At 39.1% G+C, this 20,729-nt stretch overlaps 1 protein-coding gene across 1 annotated transcript in view; it reads right to left on the bottom strand.

Annotated features, from left to right (window-relative positions):
• SMPD3 (sphingomyelin phosphodiesterase 3) overlaps window positions 1-20,729 on the bottom strand; it is a 259,785-nt gene that overhangs the window by 151,498 nt on the left and 87,558 nt on the right. Inside the window, exon 2 of the mRNA XM_051974942.1 lies at window positions 2,455-2,532. The gene's annotated coding sequence lies outside the window, so the exon portion shown is untranslated. The remainder of the gene's footprint in view (window positions 1-2,454; window positions 2,533-20,729) is intronic.

Here is a 20,729-nt window from a genome sequence, read left to right as displayed (position 1 = left end):
CATGTCAATGGTCCCAACAGAACTCTTGTGTCTCTGCATATGACTGAAGCCCAGGTAGACCATCTTGGAAAGCAATTGTTGTTGAACAACATTTCAGACCTGCTAAAGTACTTCCTCATTGGTTATTTCCTGTTTACCCCATAGATTTCTTGTTTGTACATAGCTGTTTTCCATGTTGCTTGCATCATTAGACTGTGAGTTCCTTCAGGGTAGGAACTTTTGCCTTTCTTTGTATTCCCAGCGTTCAGCACAGTGTCCAGTAGATGCTTAGTACATATTTATTGACTGATTAAAATTCTTCAAAGTTCTGAATTATTAAGTTGTTCTTTGATTAAATTGGTCTATGATCTCATTAATGTGAACATTTTCTCTGATGATATTATTCATGGGGGAGTGTGTGCTAGTAAATGTTTAACAACTGACTCCAAAATATTGGAAATATTTTCCAATTACATTTTGATCTGGTTCCTTAATCAGTCCTTTGTTTGCCCTCACCACTCTAAACTAGAAATTTCAGAGAAGGTTCTAACCTGCATCGATATGGTGAGTCTCCTACGTCAATGAAATCACAGCTCTAATTCTTACCATGAGCTAAATGACAATTTTAAAATGCTGCCATTACTGTCAAAAAGACTTAATTTTTCACCTTTTCAAAATTAAGTGTGGGGGGGAATGTACCCATGTATTCATACTTTTAAGTTTAAGTTTCATTTTTCACATTTTATCTATTATTTTCTTAAAGCTAGATGATCAATAAAACAACAAATTAAAAGTTTTGCTACTTTTCCCGGTATAAATGCTCACACTGAAAATTTAACAATTATCCAAATCCTAGAAGACTTGTCCAATACACCATTATATTTGTACCTGCCCATATCACTAACATTTGTCCAAAATCTTTAGGCCACCAGAAGGGCTCCACTCTGCTTGCTGGTCATTCTTTGCTTTTTCATACAGCTGAGAGGTCACCAGTGGAACCTGCTGGCTTACCCCATGCCCAATATATCTTTTTTCCCCCATCCATAAGTTCACTCAAACTAACCTTAATAGCAGAGAGGCTTCACAGTGTATTGGGTAGGCAGTTGGTCTTAGGGCCAAGAAGACTGAATTTAAGTCATTCTTATGATAAGCCAAGTCACACAACTACTAATTGCTCTAGGGCAGAAGTATCAAGACACACCAGCAATACTCTAGGATGAATTAAATCGGATTAAAGTGTAATTGGAACATATTTAACAAAATGAAAATATAACAGAATGTAGATAATGTTAATATGTGCTTTTCTAAGTCAATATGGAGCCCACAGGAGTGGCCCCTGCTTTTCTATTTGAATCTGATCCCACTGTTTCGGGGGATTATCTAACTCAAATAGAAATGAGGGGCATTTATTTGTACAGAAGAATCCTAATGGCCCCCAATATTGACTTGGAAAACCACATATTAACATTATCTATGTCCTGCTATATTTTATTTGGTTAAATATTTTCCAATTACATTTTGATCTGGTTCCTTAATCAGTCCTTTGTTTGCCCTCACCACTCTAAACTAGAAATTTCAGAGAAGGTTCTAACCTGCATCGATACGGCGAGTCTCCTATGTCAATGAAATCACAGCTCTAATTCTTACCATGAGCTAAATGACAATTTTAAAATGCTGCCATTACTGTCAAAAAGACTTAATTTTTCACCTTTTCAAAATTAAATCAGAATAGAAAATGTAGCAGATTTTGAATTTTCTTTATGAAATCCTGAAATAGCTCAAATAATTTAAGTAGGTATGAACATTTAGATGAAGAATAGATGTTATTGTGTTTCCCTATCTTGGACATGTTTAGAACTTTTACTTCTTTGCAAAATAGCAGATCAGAAGAAGAAGGAGAAGAAGTAGAAGATAGCGGCATGAATTTAGAGCTGGATAGGACATTAAAAATCATTCTTGTCCAACATTCATTTTTCCGATGAGGATACTTGAGGTCAGAGAAGAAAAATGAGTTGGCAAGATCACCCGAAGTCACTAAGCTCCTTTGATGGCAAACTAAGGGCTCTTTTTACTAGATCCATGTGCCTCTCATATGGCTAAAGAGATGAATGTAAGAAAGTAAGCCCTCATTCTTTAAGAGGCACAGATTACCTGGGAATGGTTGAGTTCATAAGAAGAGCTGAACAGGTATTATGCTTACTTAATATCATAAAAATGAAGCTAGGAATTCTAGGAAGGACCCGTTTCATGGTTCTTATTCAGTCCAATCTCTCAAATGGTCTGTTCCTTTGCACCCTGTTAAATCAGGAGAGCAGCAATCATCGATATAAACCTAGTGTAGCTATTTCCAGTAGGATATTCTTAGGTCCTTCTGCCAAAGAAGGACCCAACTAATGAACCCAACTAATCAGACCTTTGTCAGGTTCTTTACAGTTTGAGAGCTTGGGAATTGTTCTTAAAGGATTGATAACTTACCTGAAGAAAAATTCCTTGTCTGCTCCAATGTTTTAAGTTTTTCTTTCTTCAGAATAAGAATTATTGGTAATTCCTTATCTGAAATGAGAAAAAAATTATACAAAATTACTTGTGAAAACAAAGATACAATATCATTCAGCATAAAGTTTCTAACTTTCTCTGCTGTCCATATGTGAGGAATTTGATTGATTACATAAATAGATTGAGAGGCAGGGAGAAAGAAGAAGGGAGAGCTGGGGAACTTCTGAATCTTGCATCTGATTAGTTATTAGTTCACATAACCGTTGGAAGCCTCAGTTTCCCCATTAATAAAATGCTGTACCTCACAAGTAGTGAGGCTCAAATGAGATCACACTATATATATGAAGTGACCCCAGAGTCTTATTCCAATTTTAAGCTATTAAAACTTGTGAATATAAATTTTTTTTTGGCCAACTTTCATCTCCTTTATAGATGCTTGTTTATTATTCTTAGTGACAGAACCTTGAAGGCCTCAGCAGGATCCATGAGAGACAATATAAATGAGGGAATGGAAAGCCAGAAAGAATGCCTCAGGAGGAGCTGATTCCCTGGGAATAAATGAGCTCATGATAAGAGCAAACCAGGAATGTGGGGCTGAAGCTGGAGCTCCTGCTCTCTCTCCAGCGCATGGCACTAAAACCTCGGGGACATCTGCTTCCTTATTTGGAAAGGAGGAGGGTTGGACTAGCTGACCTCTGAGGTCACCCTCAGCTCTAAATCTCAGATCTTTGAAGATAAACAAAATCCTGTCTCTGCCTCTAACTCCCAGTGGCCGCTTAACCTCTCTCAGGGTTTAAAGAACCTCATTTAAAGAACAAAACAAAAGGATTGAACTGGATTTTTTAAAAAGGCTCTTCCCATTCTAAATTCTACAAATGTCACCAAATCCTGCTATAATTCTTCTATAGTTTTTCTAAAGTTCCAACCTTTCTCCCCATTTTTGTGGCCATGATTCAGTACATCATCTCCTTAGTACCAACCAGCCAAGTATCTTAAGTTGATCTCCCTATTCTCTTTGGGGCAGCTAGTGAAGTGAGCACTCATCTTTGTGAGTTCAGATCCAGCTCCAGACACTTATTAGCTGTGTGACCTTGGACAAGTCACCTGCCTCTTTTTGCTTCAGTTTCCTCATCTGGAGAAGGAAATGGCAAACTACCCTTCTCTGCCAAAAAAGCCCTAAGTGGGGTCAGAAATGACTAACCAACTATTTCTGTCCCCACCACGCTTTGCTACCAGGATGAACTTTCTCGTACATCCATTCAGTCAACAAAAATTCATTACACACCTACTGTGTGTCAGGCACATTTGCTAATCACAATGGGGACAACAAAGAGCAAAAGTCAAAAGCAGTCCCCATACTCAAGGACCTTATATTTGAGTGGGGAAGATGAGCATAAATAACTAAGTCTATAAAAGTTATAGAAAGGGTAGAGGAAAGGTAAGTGGAGAGGGAGAAGATTTAGCAGGTGGTATGATTTCTGAGACTTGACTCTGGAGGCAGAGGTGAGGTGTCTGTGGAGCATTTGTTCTAATTATCTTACTCTCTTAGTAGACCTCTCACTACCTACCAAATCAATTGTAGGTATATTTCATGAAAGGTTATTTTTTTATTTTTATTAAAAAAAAAACTTTTTATTGACAGAACCCATGCCAGGGTAATTTTTTACAACATTATCCCTTGCACTCACTTCTGTTCCGATTTTTCCCTCCCTCCCTTCACCCCCTCCCCCAGATGGCAAGCAGTCCTTTACATGTTAAATAGGTTACAGTATATCCTAGATCATGAAAGGTTATTGCTGAACAATTTCATCGTGCATTAATGTCATTAATTCAGTCTAAGCAAACCCATTGTATCATGGGATAGGAATGCAAAACGTGTTCAACCAATTGCTTATCTATAGATAATATGGAATCGCTCCTATATTATAGTTCAATCATGGATAGAGCACTGGGATTGGAATTAGGAAGATCTGAGTTCAAATCCACTTAGACACTTACTAGCTGTTATGAGGCTGGGCAAGCTACCTACTGTATTTATCTAAAACCACTGGAGACATAACAAACTACTCTACTAATTTGCCAAGAAAACCCCATGGACCGTATTGGCAAGCTTTGATTCATGGGATCATGAAGAGCCAGACATGACTGAACAGTAAAGGTTGGGATGAAAAAAATAAGAGTCAATATATAGGCAGAAGTGAGAATTTCTTGTTGTTTCACAGATTTCCCCTGGCAGTGACCTGCATTTTCTTGGTCTCTCTGGCCCTACTCACACATTCTCTTTAGCAGAGACAACAATAACTGGTCCACTCACCCAGAGCTTCATTTCCTGTATTCAGATCTTTTATTTATCTTAACCCAAAGGTAACTGTTTACAAAATGAGTTTTAATATAGTATCTAGTAAAAAAAATTGAAAAAATATAAATTCAGTCCACTTGTCTCTTCTTGTTCACATGCTCAGTTAATCTCTTTGGAAATCTTTTACAGATTAGTCGGCATGCTTTCCAAGGTTCCCTTTTCACTAATAGGTTATGCTTCCTTAAGTATTCTGTGATGTAAAGTTTTATTATAGATTTCCCCAAGTTCTCTGATATGGACCTTTACTAAAGTCCACTGAGGCCTGATCATCACATAGGAGTGATAACATGACCTTGCCAGGACAACGAGAGCCCTGTTTGTATGATCAGGCTGGGCTTTAGGATGATCAATGTGAACATAGAACCGATGATGGATTGGAATGGGGAGAAGCTTGAGGCAGGGAGACCCACCCCCAGGCTATTGTAATAGTCCAAGCTGAGGTGATGAAAGGGTTGCACCAGAGTTGTGGCAGTGTCAGAGGGACAAGGGAGTGAATGTAAGAGATGATAGAAAGATAGAGACAAGAGGACTTGGTGACTGATTGGCTAAAGAGAGTGAAAGTGAGAACAAGGAGTTGAGAGTCCAGGTGATTAAGTGGGTGGGAGCATCCTTGATAGGCAAGTGAGGAAGCAATTCAGCAGGGTGGTGGCAGTAATAATGACTTCAGTTCTAAATATGTTGGGTTTAAAATGTCTACAAGACTTCCTGCTCAAAATGTCTAAAAGTCAAGAGGCAGCTAGATGGTGCAGTGGGTAGAGCACTGGCTCGGAGGTAGCAATCTGAGTTCAAATGTGACCTTGGACACTAAACACTTTCTAGCTGTGTGACCCTAGGCAAGTCATTTAACCCCAATTGCCTCCAAAAAAGAAACTAAAATGTCTAAAAGTTAGTTGGAAATGTAAGACTGGGGCAGAGAGGTGAAGGCTGCATGTATGGATCTGGGAATAGGCTGATGAGAGATGATAGTGGAATCCATGGGAGATGGGGAGATCATCAAGTGAAACAGTGTAGAGGGACAGAGCCTTGGAGGACGCTGTGTTCCTTGGAGGAATGGGCAGACAAGTAGGAGGAAACCTAGCGGAGAGCCACCATGAATGTAAGTAGTCAACTTCTCAGAAACTTGGAGTTGCGAAGGGCACTGAAGTAGAGTGACTTGCTCAGGGCCTTATAGGTGAGCTATCTATTCATTATATCACTAGAGTAGTTGGGTGGCTCATTGGATAGAGTGCTGAGCCTGGAGTTTGAATTGGAGCTCAGACACTAACTGTATGACCCTGGACAGGTCACTTTACTCTGTTTGCCTTGGTATCCTATTCTGTAAAATGAGCTGGAGAAGGAAATAGCAAAGTACTCCAACACCTCTGCCAAGAAAATCCTCAGAGTCGCTGAACTCAGCTACTCTTCTAGATACAAATGATGTATAGAGGTGAAAAAAAATGATAAAGGTGGGTGGAAGTAATTTCAGGCAGTGAGAACGGTCCTGATAGTTCTATTTCAAAAGACAAAATACTTTCAAAAGAATGTCATTTGTGTGCCATGAAGCAGAAGTCAGAGGTCAGGATGCTGCAGTGACAAGCCAGAAGGATCAGGGATCAGGCTGCTGGTGGACACTACCAGTCATCTATAATGGGCTCTCCTTACTCCCTGGCCCTGCTCCCCTTCTATACCTGTGACACATCTATAGCTACAAGGATGAGTTATTGTAGGTATTATTTATAATCTACTAACATCGTTTGAACCGAGCTTTATGTGGCTAGAAACTGTCGAATCCTGATATATTCCTCAGAGTGTCAGAAATCTTGCCTGTCACCAGCTGCTGCCCAGTCTTTATGCCAGGTCAGGCACCCGGAGTTGTGGCAGTCTGGATGTTGTGAGAGCATCCACCTTGGATGACTGTAGGAGTGTCAGCATAACCTATTTGGCTGGAAGATCTAGGATCTGGTGAACTTTGCTAGAGAGCTGGCAGGGATCTTAGAAACCATCTATCATGACTCTCATTTTACAGATCAGGGACCGAGGCACAGAGAGATTAAATTACTTAAAGTCATTCATCCAGTGAGTGTGTGAGATAGCATTTGAACCCAGGACTTCTTGTGTCCAAGTTCAGTGCTCTGTTGACTGTACCTAGTGGCCAGCCCTGATCTCCACCCTCCCATAAGCCAACTGAGCTGGGATTTCCTAATTGTGCACTTGGATGCCTAAGTCAGGCACATGCTCTGGGGAGTCCAGGGCAGAGGATGAGAGATGGAACTAGGCACTGGACTCAACTGAGATTCTACAGACTGGCATCACTAGTAATATATTGCCATTTCTTTTCAAATCAAGGAGGGAATGGAAGGCTCTTTGGTAGGACTGGTTAATCATGAGAAACTGACTAAACAATATTGCCAAATACAGCATCTTTCCAAACAATATCATCGAATAATTGGCTCTAAACAGTAACAATCTCACAGCCTCCAATTCTCAATCCCCCAATTATATCTTAAAAATAAAATTGTGTCTTTGTGCAAAACAGAGTTAAACAAATAGGAAAAAAAACATTTTAGTTGTGAGTAGGAATAAATTGAATGGAATATACTCTGAATGCCTCAAACCTTAACATTTCAGGAAACTTCAATATCATTTTTTTAAACAGCAAAAACTTGTTTGGAAAGGTATCCTCTCCTATGCTGTAAGCTTTCTTAAAACAGAAACAATAACAACAGCAGCATAATTCCACTAGCCATGGATTAGAAATTTTTAAAAAGAGAGAGAGTTAATCAGACAATCCATTTGTCAGCCAAACACATCTGAATAGAATCTCAGGCAGTTCTTAGCTTGTTCCCACTCCATTTAAACTCATCCACATCATCCCTCTTCCTCCCCCAAATAGAAAACTCTCAGAAATAAGAACCTGCTGTCTTTAGAGAAGAAGTTGGAATCCACCGGTCTCCCCGTTACTCTTCTCTTCGGGTAACAGAGCAGTAGAGATAGGGAGGCACTTGCTTAAATAGCAGATTTAAGTTGGCAGAGGCTGTCACTCATGGTTGAGATGTTGCGTGATTCCCGCAGGGAGACAACTACACAGTTGGCCATTTACAGAGCACAAGAGGGCAGTGTCTCAAAAGCTAACAGTGGTCCAGATCTCAGAGCCAATTCGTTCTCACTGAATTTGCCGAACTCCTTGAACACGTTCCACTGAGAAGCCTTATGCAAATGTTAGCAACATTATATATAGCATCCCAGGGAATAAAATACTCCGGCTAATTTTGCCAAGGTCTCCACCTAAGATTAACCCTTCCCCTCCCCGCAAATGCACCAATTACTCATTGGGGAACTCCAAATAATACCTGACATGAGAACGGAGCTTGGAACTTTTTCAAGGCACTTTCAGATTCATGACCTCATCTTATCCTCATAATAAGAAGTGATTTGCCGATTAACCCTTCTGTGCCTCAGTTTCCATATTATAAAATGAAAGTTGTCATCCAGTGACTCATTCAGGAGAGGTATTTATTTGTTTTGAATATCGGGGGTTCTGATGAATAATATCTGCCATACATTTATTTCATAAGTGAAAAAATTGCAGCACAGAAATGTTAGGTGATCTTCTCAGAGTCACACAGCTCCTTATTCCTCCCTGAAGTTTCTTACATCATATCATACTGCCTATCCAAGGTGTGTGTGTGTGTGTGTGTGTGTGTGTGTGTGTGTGTCTGTGTGTGTGTGTGTGTGTGTGTGTGTGTGTGTGTGTGTGTGTGTAGTAGGGAATCTGCTCATTTAAGTCAATTCTAGCCAGTTCAATTCAATCCAACTATAGTGCTGGATCCTACTGATAAACCAAAAGGAGCATTTGACTCTATTACTACATTTTCCTTGGGCTGGAAATGAAAAATACTTATTTGTTGTCAGAAGATCTGAGTTCTAGTTCTGATTCTGTGATTTATTAATTTGGCCAAGCCACCAAATTTTTCTGGGTCTCCATCTCTGTATTTGTAAAATGGGGATGAGAATATTGCTTCACAGGGCTTTTGAGAGAAAAAAAATATTTGGCAAACTTTAAAGCTCACTATAAAAAGTATGTTTTTTGAAGTGTTGAAATAGAAACAATATTATCTCTTTCTAATCCCCATCTCCCTTATTCCCTCTTCCTCTTTCTCCCTCTCTCACTCTTCTCTTTCCCTCTCTCTCTCTGATTCTGTTTGTCTCTCTGTTTGTCTCTGTCTCTCTCTCCATCTCTCTTTCTCTGTCTCTCTGTCTTTCCCTCTCTTAAGTTTGTACTACACATTCTGTTCTACTGGTATTAGATTTATTTCTTATCATGTCTTGGTTCCATTACAAGTCTGAGAAAAGTTTCTGGAGGTTAGAGACCCCCTGCCTCTTCTCCCCCACAACTCAGTTACCGTCTTATTTCGTCTCCTCATTTTTTTAGCAGAGTGTTTTATTTAGAGTAGGTGCTTAATACTTACTAGCTATATGATTCTAGACAAATCACTTTACCATGTTTGTATCAGTTTCCTCATTTGTAAAATGAACTGGAGAAGGACACAACAAACCACTCTTTGCCAAAAAGTCCCCAAATGAGGTCACAAATAGTCAAATATGACAAAAAAAAAAAACTCACCAAACAACAACAGCAAACAACTAAATCAAGATTTGTTGAATTGTTTTGTTGAATGGGGAGATGAACTATGTCCTGGAGACAAGAAACAGTTTTGATAAATAGTGAAAATGGGAAATGGTCCCACAAATGGGATGAAAAATGCTAAAATTCCTGAGCTGGAAGTCAGAAGACCAGGTTTCTGGTTACAGCTTTGTAATTAGCTAGCTGTGTGTTCTGTGTGTCACTGGGCCTCTCTGGGCCTCGATTTCCCCATATGTAGAATGAGGAGATTGAAGATTTTGCTGAGCTCTAAAAGTTCCATCCTATGCTTTCATTTTATTCTATTCTGTTTTCCAATGGCTTGTACAACCTTTGTACTTTACCATGTTCCTCACTTGTCTTTCCCCCTCTCCCTTGCCTCCACCATTTCCTTTCAGGTTCCTTTTCCCCATTAGATTAATGAGAAATTCTTTGAGAGTAGGGACTATTTGTCTTTTCTATATTTGAATAGCACTTATATAGGATATTTTATGTTCTGTTGTGGTCAGTGTACTGCAGGGCACATAGTAGGTGCTTAACAAATCTTTATTGACTATTCTGTTCTATTTTATTCTATTGTAATGTCTTAATGGATCAGCATAAAAGTCAAACTCTGAAGTTAAAGAAAGTATAAGAAAGCAGTTCTACAAACATCTATACCCATGATTCTTCCAGGAGTCTCCCAGCTAAAGCCAAGCCCCAGATTCTGAAGCTTAAGAGCTACCCAAAATCTGAAGGGAAGAGTGTTAAGTTAGTGATTATCACCTCATTAGGTGAATTTAGCCCTGTCAGCATAACTAGACGATGATATTCTGACTCAGAAGGGGCCAAATAGCATAAAAGTTAACTACTAACATTAGTGGTCATCATTAACAGCAATATTGATTTAAAGGTCACTTGCATTTTTCAGTTATTAGTTTGCCTTTGAGGCTTACTGAGATTCTGGCAAAAACAGTACAGTAATGATGGTGCCAGTCTGTCCCTTCCTGTGAGCAGGCGACTCCCTGATTGGGCTGAGCATCTTGGGATTGGGTTTTTTTTTAAATTAAAATCCTTTGAGGAATGAGTATTTTCCTCTCTCCCAACACCCTCTCTGCTGCCAAACATGGATCAGGCAAGGCAGAAAACCAAGATAATTTGCATTATGCAAGGGTTTAGACAACAAGTCCAGAGACTCAATAAGATGATATACTCAACCTGATGAGGAAATGATGAGTAATAGAGTCTGAGACACACTGAGAGAGACACACCGAGAGAGACAGAGAGAAAGAAACAGAGACAGAGAAAGAAAGAGAGAGAAACACAGAGAGATACAGAGAGGCCATAGAGATAAAAAGAGGATAAAAGAAAAAGGGCAGAGAGTTGCTGGAGAGAGGAGGGATAGATGTGTTTTGTTCTGGGAGAGAGCCTAAATGAGTATGAGTTAGTGAGAAAGTGAGGGGAAAGATGAAGGAAGGAGGGAATAGGGAAGAAGAGAAGGAAGAAGGGAGGGAAAGAGAGAGACACATATAGAAAGAAAGAGACAGACAGAGACAGAGAGAGGGGAGAGAAAGAGAAATAGAGACAGAGACAGAAAGAAAGAGAGGCAGAGACACAGAGAGACACAGGGATGGGGAGGGGAGAGAGGGGGGAGAGAGGGGAAAAAGAGAGAAAGTTTGAGAGAGAGAAGGGGGGGCAAGGAAGGGGAGAGAAGAGAGGAGAGGAGAGGAGGGGAGGGGAGAGGAAAAGAGGGATGAGAAGAGGAGGAAGGAAAGAATGGGGAAGGAGGGAGGGAGAGACAGAGAAAAAATGAGAGACAAAGATAGAGTGACACAGAGAGAAAGAGGAGAGGAGAAGAGAGGAGCGGAGGGGTGGAAAGGATAGAAGAGAAGAGAGGGGGGACAGAAGGAAGGAGACAGAGACAGACACAGAGATACAAAGAGAGACAGAGAGGGAGAGAGAAAAGAAGGGAGGGAGAGACAGAGAGGTATGGAGGGAGGGAAGGAGAGAGGGAAAGAGACACAGAGAGAAAATAGAGTGAGAGAGGGATAGAGGAAGAGAGACAGAGACAGGGAGGGGGAAAGGGAAGAAGGGTAAGAGAGAGAGAGGAGGAGGAGAGAGAGAAGGAGGAGAGAGGGAGGGAGGGAGAAGGAAAGGGGAAGAAAGAGAGAAAGAGAATAAAGGCATTAGCCAACATGTCACTGTTGAGTCCTTCTTCAGTCCCTGGCTGGGGTTGCCATTTGGAAGGAGGTCACTGGAGTTGAAAACCCAAGTTGTAAAAGCAGTGGACTGTCTGCTTGGGTGGAAATAATGAACTCCCTTTTCAGACTCTGTAACAGGTATTCCTGTGGTCTCTGAGCTCAGCCACTGAGCACTCTAGAGGAACCTGGGAGAATAAATGCCTCTAAAGCGGGCTGGGGAGGAGGATCTGGCTGGCTATGAAAGGATGGATGTTTCTCTTGGCCCCTGGCCACTCTGGGCTAGGGCCACTTGTGGGTGGTACCTTCAGAATACACTTCCCAAATGTGTCTACAAATGCCAGATTTTGAGGGCATTTTTAATATATTTCATCTCTTTCCTTGCTCATTTTTAACCCAGGTTGGGAGCCCAGTCATAGAAAACAGCTTCTTCCAATGGTTCCCCTGGGCTTCTGGAGGAAGAATGAGGGTTGTTTCATCCATATATTCCCCTCAAAAGATGGGAGTGAGATGCTGCTGTTAGTTTAAATACTGGGAGTCAGGGCATGAACCTACTGATTGTGGGCTGGGTCTAATGTCCTCATTTTCCAGATGGGGAAACTGAGATACTCAGAGAATTGAGCAAAGTTATACATTGAGTCAGCAGCAGAGTTGGGAGTAGATCCCAGCTTTCCTAACTCCTAGCTGCTTTCCACCACACCAGATGGACTGGAAAGACTCACTCACAATTACCCCACACTGAACTGATTTTTAGAGGTCAGAACCTTGTCATACACTAAAATAGAGCTGCTCCTTCTGATTCTTTTCCTGGTTAGATGCTTTGCACACTGAATTTTGGGGAGGTCTTTGCTCCACCGACAGATGATGGGGACTCAAAAAAGTATGAAGTGGTGGAGATAGCATTATAAATTTGTTAAGTAAAAATTTGTTATAGCACTGGACCTAGAGTCAGGAGGACCTGAATTCAAATAGGACATCAGATGCTTAATACTTACTAGCTGTGTGACCCAGGCAAATTGATTCTCTCCCCCTCCCAAATTATTGTTAAGGATTACTAGATAATAACATATATAATTATACGTGTAAATATAATAGTAATAAAAATAATAAATAAGTAATAAAGAGGATGATGATAATTATGAATTACATTTCTGAACTGACTTAAAGTTTCCAAAGATGCTTTCTTTACCAGTATTTTTGGAAGTATGTGGTACAAGTAATATTACCTCCATTTTATAGATGAGGAAACTGAGTCTTAGAAAGAAATTACTTTCCTAAATTAGTCAGCATGAAAATTATTATTTTCATTTTTAATAATCAGCTGGTGATAAACTTTTCTTTTTCTTTTTTTTTGTAAGAGATTGTTTTTTATTTTATTTTTTAATAGCAAATCTGATCTTAGTTCTCCTACTTAATAATTTTCAGCGCCTTCCTACTTCTTTTAGGGCAAGGCTTCTTCTAAAGCTTTTTTTTTTGGTGTTGTGGACCGTTTGGCATCTATTGTAATCAGGTAAGCTTCTACTCAGAATGTTTTTAAATGTATAAAATAAAATACAAAGGATTCCAAAGGAAACCAATTATGTTGAAATAAAGTTATAAAATTTTTTTGTTTTGTTGTTGTTTTACTTTTAAAAAAATTTCAATATATAATATATTCAACATAATATATTATTACATATAATAATCTATATTATGTATTCAATATAATATATTATTACATATAATAATCTATATTATGTATTCAATATATAAACATTTATATATTTATTTATATGCTTACCTCTCCAGGCCCTACCTCCCCTCCCCAATTTATAGACGTCTAAATGAAAATGAGGAAACTGAATCTCAGAAAGAGAAATTGAAGTGGCTCAATGGTCATACATCAAGTTAATGGAAAAATCAAGTCCAGAATTCAGGTCTTTAAATATATCACAAGAGGAAAAGTAGAAGAGATAACTCTCTCTCTGTCAATACTAGTCCTAGTAGGGACTCTTCCTTGTGGCTATGAATGTTTATTTTAAACTGGTTTCACTTAAATATGAATATGTGGGCAAAGTACATGTGCAGTATGATTTTGCTTAGGCCTTAGCCCCTTCAGGAATGGCCCTGATGGAATATCCTAAGTTCTAGCATAGCATAGAATGTTAAAATTGGAAGAGACCAAAAAGATGATCCAGAACAAATCTTTTCAAAATAAGAGGAAGAATCTGAAACCTAGAGATACTTGCTTAAAGTTATTCTGGTCACAAGCCATGTAGGATTAAGATTTAAATTTGGATCTAACTCCAGAGTCCTTGTCCCTTCCAGAACCACACAGCTGGCTTCTGCATCAAAGATGAATGTGGGCCATTTCTCTTCTCCTGATCATTGCTTAAGGCTTTGGGCCAAGGGAACAATTATGATTCCTGTTGGATCTGCCCACTGATTTCCTGAATCTGACATCTTCCTCACCGGGACCACATGTCTGTGTACTTGGCCAATTAGCAGGTTGGGGTGTTCCTTACCTTAGGTTGTGCTCCAGTGCCAATTAGGTCAATGATTTTGCAAGCAGCTGGCCTTCTGAGAGGAGTCCACCAATTTCTTTGAATTTGGGGATTTGCATAATTGTGCTCTGATAAAAGGAAATGCAAATCTACTCTGCCCAGAAAAAAACTAGGTAATAGATATTGACCCATTCTTAGGAAAGAGACACCTTATTAACATCACGAAAGGCAGTAAGTATAGGAGACATCCAGAACTTTGAGTGGAATTTCTATAGAGAATCTGTTGGGAGGCCACTCAGCAGAATTGCACAAGAGGAGATGGGATGATCAGCGGAGGGACCATGCATACTACAGTATTTTAGCAATGGAAATGATATATCCATTACTCTCCAAAAAGGAAGGAGATGAGCATTTTTGTAGTGCCTACCATGGACAAGGAACTTTGCTAGATGATTTTTGTAAATACGATTTCATTTGACCCTCAAAACAACCTTGGAAGTTGGTTCTGTCATTATTCTCCATTTTGCAGTAGAGGAAATAGAGGCTGAACAGAAATTAAGCGACTTGCCTAGGGTCACACAGCTAGGAGGTGTCAGAGGCTGGATCTGAACTCAGATGTTTCTGATTCCAGATCAAACATTCTATCAACACTGTGTGTCATCAGCTGCTTCAAAAGAGCCTGAATACAACAAAAAAGTTAAATCACTTATTGTCAGAACGTTAGACGTAGAGACCAGACTTCTGATTTCATTAGAAAAGGGGCTTTAAGGTAAGGAAACTCCCTCTCCCAGTGGAGGATGGCATATTCTCTGCAATTTAGAGTTAATTAGAGTTGCCTAGAGCAGAGGTGTCAAACATGAAGCCTGCTATAGCGTCGTCTCCCCACCCCCACTGCTACAGCATCCTCCTTCCCAACTGCTATAGCATCATCTCCCCACCTCCATTGCTACAGCATTCACCCCACCCCCACTGCTACAGCACCTTTACCCCCACTGCTACAGCACCCCACCCCCACTGCTACAGCATCCTCCCTCCCCAGCTGATACAGCATCCTTCCCCCTCCCATTGCTATAGCATTCATCCCCACTGCTACAGCATCCTCCTTCCCAACTGCAACAGCATCCTTCCCTCTCCCACTGCTACAGCACCCCCCACTGCTACAGCATCCTTCCCCCTCCCACTGCTACAGCAACCCCCCCATACAGCATCCTTCCCCCTTCCACTGTTACAGCATCCTCCCACCCCAACTGATACAGCATCCTCCCCCATCCTCATTGCTACAGAAATGAAACTGAGGCCCAGGGAGATGCAATTAATTGTCAATGCCTTCCCAGTTATTGGGCAGCTAAGCAGCAGTTAAGCCCAAACTCATCTTCATGAATTCAGATCTGGCCTCAGACACTAGCTGTATGACCCTAGACAAGTCACTTCATCCTGTTTATCTCAGTTTCCTCATCTGTAAAATGAGTTGGAGAAGGAAATGGCAAATGACTTAAGAATCTTTGCCAAGAAAATCCCCAATGGGGTCATGAAGAGTCAGAGAGGACTGAGCAACAATACAGTTACTGAATTAGGGAGATAAAAATCAAATACTAGTCTCTGGGATCCGAGTTTAGGAGGCTTTTCATTGCCATCCAAACCTATATGTCAGGGCCTCAAATTGGAAGTCTCTGTCCCTAACAGTAGCTGATATTTACATAGTACTTTAAAGCCTGCAAAGTCCCCAACAAATGCTACTTTATGGAAGCCTCCCAACAACACTGGGATGTGGCTTCTACAAGACTTATTATGTTTCTTTTATAGATGACAAAACTGAGACACAAATTGGTGATAATTTCTTTGGCATGTCATTAAGGTTATGTGATTTCTGAGATTTATTTTCTTTTTTTGTGTGTATATGGTGAATTTTTTTTATCATTATAGCTTTTTATTTGCAAGATATATTGTAATTTTTCAGCATTGACAGTTGCAAATCCTTTTGTTCCAACTTTTTCCCTCCTTTCCCTCACCCCTTCTCCCCAGACGACAGGTTGACCAATACATGTAAAATATGTTAAAATATAAGTTAAATACAATATGTGTATACATGTCCAAACAGTTATTTTGCTGTATAAAGAGTTGGACTTTGAAATAGTGTACAATTAGCCTGTGAAGGAAATAAAAAATGCAGGTAGACAAAAATAGAGGGATTGGGAATTGGTTCTATCTAGCTGGTTCTATTCATTATTGAACAAATGGAACTGATTTGGTTCATCTCATTATTGAAGATAGCCACGTCCATCAGAATTAATCATCATATAGTATTGTTGTTGAAGTTTATAATGATCTGATTGAATCAGGATTGAAAATAAATCCTAATCCTCCTGATTCCAAATCCAAATCCAAAATACTCTCTCCTCAACACAACACTCCTTTTACCTGAACTCACACTTGAATGTGAGTCTCCTCTAAAACATACCTGACAATACTCATCTACACTTTGCTTGAAGATCTCCTTTAAAGGGGAGCTCAGTCTCCTGAGACAGCCCATTCCTCATTGGGTATTTCTAAGTAAGAAGCTTTTTCTTAATGAAACCTAAATTTGACTCTTTGCAATTTCTCCTAGTCACTCCTAGCTCTCTGGGAGCAAGCAGAATAAATCAAATGCTTCTTTGACATGAATTTAACCCTTTAAGTACATCATAAAGAAAGCTATGATGTCTTCCCCAAGACTTCCTTCTTTTCTGTCTCCATTCTAAGTACCTCTGGTTTTTAATCTGATCCTCAAATGGCGAGAAGATGAGACCCTTCTCCATGTTGGGCCCCCTTCTCTGGATTCTCTAGGCATTCCACATCATTCCTAAAGGAAAATGACCAGAGATGAACTTAATGTTGAAGATGGAGTTTGCCCATTGGTGAAGACTAGTGGGACCCTCACCTTCTCAATCTTGGACACTATACCTCTTTTAATGTAGGATAAGATCACATTAGTTTTTTGACTCTTGTGTCCCAGTGTTGACTCATATTGATTTCTAAGTCTACTGAAGCTCCCTCCTCCCCCATCTTGTACTTTTGAATATGATTTTTGGAATGTAAGTACATTTATTCTCATTATTTTTCTCCTTAGATTCAACCCAAAGTTTTAACCTTGCAAGATTTTTGGGGAGCCTGTACCTTGTAATCTGACATGCTAGATATTCCTTCAGCTTTGAGTCATTTTCCAATCCAATGCCATTTATGAAATATGCAACAATCTGTCAAATTATTATTTAAATCCATTATTTCATAGAATCACACCTGTAGAAAAATTCTATTCCAGTGCCTCATTGTGGTATGGAGGTGACCCTACCTTCTCCAAGACGCTACATGTAATATAGTTAATATAAACTCTGGGTCAGCAGAATTGGCAAAGATCTTGTGCTGGTCTGAGGATCAGCAAACTAATTATAACATAGATGACAGGCTGGTTGAACATTAGGTGATGACTTCATGGATTGGCAACTCATTAACTTTATAGTTTATTAAGAATATAGTTTATGCTTGCCAAATAATTTAGGCAGTAAATACCATCATGGTCTAAAGAATCCAGGATGGTATTTGGGGAGTGTAAAGCATAGAATAAGGCTTATTTTCCAATTGGTGTGCTGATCAGGATGATATTTTTAAAAATTAATTGTTTGGGGGAATATTTTTCTGTTATAAAAATACACTAAGATTGTTTTAACACATGCAAAAGCCAAAAATATTAACATGGAATAAGGATTATAAATTCTAATTATATATTCCTGGGACCTTTTTAGAAAAAAATGTTATAAATAGAATTAGGTCACAATAGGCCCCCTACAATTTCTAGCTAAATTTTTTTATTATTTGGTACCAGGCCAGTTCTTAACTGCTAAAGAGTTGGTTATGACATAAGATCCAGCAATTATCCTTCCTTAATACTCATTTTAATACATTTTAGGGCTAAAGGGGAAACATTCAAGATAATAATTTACTGATGCTATTTTTTAAAAAGGTCACATCAGTGAACTATGCTTCTGGATTTATCAGAAACTATTGGATACTACGGTAAGGCAGATTTAACAAGAGTACACCCTTTTATGCTTGCATTAAAGATGTCCTTTTTTGATGGGGTAATTTATCCTATAATGCTGGAAAAGTGCTTCTGTGAAGATCAGTTTCCTTTTTTGTAAAATGAGGATATTAGATAAGATAGTCTCTCAATCTTTCCCAGATCTCTGACATGTTGTGATACTATGGTGGTCAACTGGAAAATTAAAAAAAAAAAACACAACACTGGAAAAGATTCTCTTTTCTTTATAAAACTATGAGTAAATAGAAATTGGGAGATAAAAACTCAGCTATTTGCCTAATGCAACACACAAAGTTTCTCTCCTTGAAGCAGCAGTCTGTTTAATACTTGTTTTGAAAGAAATTCACATTTAATTAAAGAAAAACTGCTAAATATCGAGTTTATTTTGTTAGCATAATTGTTATAATTATATAAACTTCCAGAAAACATAAACATAATTTTATGTGAATAAAACAATTTAAATGTCTGTTGTTCCCTTAACATAGTAGATAAACACAACAAAACAAAACGGCCTAATTAATTTTAGATATTTTTTCCTCCCCAAATTCAGTCATCAGTTTGTTGATAAGCTCTGGTAAAGACAAAAAGTCAAACCGTCAAAGTGCCCCAAAGTGACCACAAAACAATTCTGGGAAAAACTAAAATCAGTTTTTGGTTTACCTTCTAGAAACAAAACCTATCTTTATCTATGAAGCCTATAAATTAAGATTATAACAAACCAATGGGACTTGAATGGATATGATTGAGGTAGGCCTTCTAACTAATGTGATTAACTGAGATGGAGTTAAAGTGAATCTGGCCTAGTGCTGAATGATTGAATCTTTCCATTTGAAGTGGTTCAGATTCTCACCTCAAAGCAGGGACACTACAGAAGCTTCAACAATAATGCTAGTAACTACCTCTTTGCAGGGATTTAAGGACACTTTCTAGTCTGACTCTCCCAATAAGGGAGGCAGTCCTAGGCTGTGGAAAGCCCAGCTGCTGGGGTTAGGATGGAGGATTTTGAGCTGAATTTCTGCTGCTTGGTATCCGTATGACATAAGTGAGGAGGTGGGCATATACGGCCTTCTTTAAGATCCTAATTCTACAAACTTATAACAGCTTATAATAGGCAGATGCTTCCATTTTACAGATCCCCCATTTTACCTGGGGATTTGCCCAGGGTCATACCTCTAGGATGAGAGCAGATGAGAACAATTTATTACAATGGCCATAGAGTTGGTTGAGATAGACCTCTGGAGCACTAGGGCTTCAAGAAAAAGATTTGTTGATGATATTTTTAAAAAGGTCACATCAGTGAACTGTGCATTTATCAGAAACTATTGCATACGATGGCAAGGCAGATTTAACAAGAGTTTGGCATTGAGTACACTGGATCATCTACTGCCTCTTGGGCTTTGGCCACTGGACTTCATGACTTTGATGAAGAGAGAGTGGGACTGATGATTTTGTGCAATTCTGCCCCATTTAAATCCAAGTCAAAGTATGGCCTGTTGTCATTGCTCCTTTTTGAAAATGAAGGGTGAACAACAATCACATGTAGTAAGTATACGAAGCACAATTTAAATCCAAGCCTTCTTGAATCAAAAATCTAGTACTTCAAGGTGATCTCTAATGTGTTGTCTTCTGGATTTAAATCCTATAAGCTCATTGTCAAAGAGGCATATTCTACTATTTGCCCTGGGGATAATTTTGGTGTTGCAAATTGTACAAATTCTTTTAGAGCACTCATACATGGAAGCTGTAATTTCTAACATGGCATTTTACTAGCTCTATAAATGTCAGCTGTTATTATGGACACAAGGATGTTATCCCAATTTGAGGCCTTCCAAGGAAAGGTGCTTTATAAATCTCAGGATATGGCTTCCATCTGGGAGAATCTGTTTCATTAATTAATATCTATCCAATGTTTCCTAGGCCCATAACGCTGTCCTTATTTTAAAAAATGAAACCCATTAAGTAAATACAGGACTAATCAAGCTCCTGTCTGTTCTAATGAATATTAACTTAATTGAAATGAATTTTTGTGAAAAATAAAGAATGATAGAGAAAAGATGATATATTTGACTTTAGAATGCTTTAGAAGATGGGATTTCGGAAAATATCAGGGAGGAGGTGGAACCTGGTCTGGACTTTAGGGGAAAAAATAATTTCTAGTCACAATAGTAAGTATTACTGTTGCCAAATCTTGGAAGATTCATGCTTGTGCTTCATACCTTGCTTTGATTATGGAAGAGGAATGTCCTAGTTTTAAGGCTTAATGTTAGTCTGGATGAGGGAATAAGTGTAAATAAAAGCTGAGGGATTGTGTCAACTAGGATATCATCTCTTATGCTGCTAATTACATTAGTAAGAAAAAAGAAAAAAAACCTAACCTTTCCGGCCAATCTGCCCCGCCAATAGCAGACAATTGCATTATTACTGTATTTGCTGACCTCTGATGAGGAATTTCTAAGAGTCAGTGATTATTAAATGAGTCTAAAAAAAGAAAAAGCCTGATTCCCATTTCTATGGAGAGGGATGGGGGAGGACTACTGGC

Source organism: Antechinus flavipes, chromosome 2 (genome assembly GCF_016432865.1).
Source record: "Antechinus flavipes isolate AdamAnt ecotype Samford, QLD, Australia chromosome 2, AdamAnt_v2, whole genome shotgun sequence".
Classification (NCBI taxonomy): domain Eukaryota; kingdom Metazoa; phylum Chordata; class Mammalia; order Dasyuromorphia; family Dasyuridae; genus Antechinus; species Antechinus flavipes.
This window is presented reverse-complemented; position numbering and strand designations above follow the sequence as displayed.